At 40.0% G+C, this 1,514-nt stretch overlaps 1 long non-coding RNA gene across 1 annotated transcript in view; it reads right to left on the minus strand.

Moving 5' to 3' along the window:
- The window catches only part of LOC118404966, a 6,587-nt gene extending 5,343 nt beyond the window's left edge, over nucleotides 1-1,244 (minus strand). Inside the window, exon 1 of the long non-coding RNA XR_004829832.1 lies at nucleotides 968-1,244. This is a non-coding gene — a long non-coding RNA (uncharacterized LOC118404966). The remainder of the gene's footprint in view (nucleotides 1-967) is intronic.
- Nucleotides 1,245-1,514: the final 270 nt, after the last annotated feature.

Consider the following 1,514-nt stretch of genomic DNA (forward strand, 5'->3'; position numbering starts at 1 on the left):
CTGCTATCACAAGATCTCAATCAAAATTTTTTTTTCCTTTGGCTCACAATAACAGAAAATAATCAGTGGCTGCTCTTATGCAATAAGTAATATCGGCTTGCTCAAAGGCAGGCCGACAATTATTTTGTTTAGTTACAATTATAAAAGACCAACATAAAATGAAATAAAAAATTAACCTGTCTTCAACTGCTTTCCTTTCGAAGATTTTCCTGGCGACGTTTTGGAACTTATCCTTGGAGACCAATGACACACACTTTCACTCAAAAGTAGACTAATCTTTCATTTTCAAATATTTTCAATCTCCAAAATGCATTGCTAGTCATCAACAGAGCAACTGCAGGCCCTATACTTGATTCACACTACCTAGCAAAGGCAATTACAGTTGCCATATCTATCTATGTATACGTCGATGTAGGTTAGACATCCAGGTAATAAGATACGCCAAAAATAGTTACTCAAGCAACTGGATATGGTTTTGAAACGGTCAGACGTTTCGGATAGAATCCACTATCCTTCGTCACTGTCACTGAGTGAGGGTAGGAAAACATGCTTGGACGTCTTCATTTGCGTCTGGATTTAGACCACACATCACACGCACTGTGTGCTGATTATTTAAGTGTTTAGCTGAAAGGTTCCGACACCGCCCTAAAGCTACCCCCTCCCCCCGGAAATTTTTATATTTTACAGCATTTTGTATCCCTAGACTGTTAGGCCAAGTGAATTACAACTGTACAATGGGGTTTCGTGAAAGCAACTGTTACATAGCTTCTAACAACAATAACAGTAGACTAATTAGCAGCCGTGATGTCGACTTACTTAAATTCCGCTCCGCATATTACTTGTTTTTTTTTAAAACAAGTACGAAAATAAAGGAAAGGAACATGCCTTCAGCCTTCTACGTTAAGTTTCTTCTTCCTCGGTCAGAATTTACAGTTAATCGGTGACCGTAATAATTGCAACTCTGTACCTGTTTCAGACTGAGGTAGCAGACAGGCGTGGTGTACTTCTCACGACTGGGTGAACGAAAGCGCGCATGCGCCTCGCAGATGCCTAATTAGCGTCTGGATTCCAAGTACACGTCAACCGAAGCATGCGCAGTATGTTGATCACCTGAAAGACAAAACCGTACTTCTAAATGTCAGCAATATTCAAGTATTCAATGTATCTATGGAGAATTTCTTTTTCCCAGGATTATCTATTTGTTCATTAATAGATTTGAACTCCGGACCGGAACCTTGAACACTCAGCTCGGATCTGGTGGTAAGATGACGTCATAGCTGTATGGCCGATCTGGTTGGCTGAATACTGGCTTTGCCGGCATGGCTTAATCTGGACCAACAGAAAATGATGTCTTAGTTTTCTTTTTATTGCTTATTCCTTTTAGATGTGAATAGTTCAGTTCAGTTCAAGGTGTGCCAGGCGAATCAGTAAAGCGTAGACTAACCAGCAGAATTTGCAAATTTGTAGAAAAGAGAAAGAGACCAGACTACGCATATACATGAGACTTATTGCTG

The sequence above is a fragment of the Branchiostoma floridae genome, chromosome 17 (assembly GCF_000003815.2).
Source record: "Branchiostoma floridae strain S238N-H82 chromosome 17, Bfl_VNyyK, whole genome shotgun sequence".
Lineage (NCBI taxonomy): Eukaryota > Metazoa > Chordata > Leptocardii > Amphioxiformes > Branchiostomatidae > Branchiostoma > Branchiostoma floridae.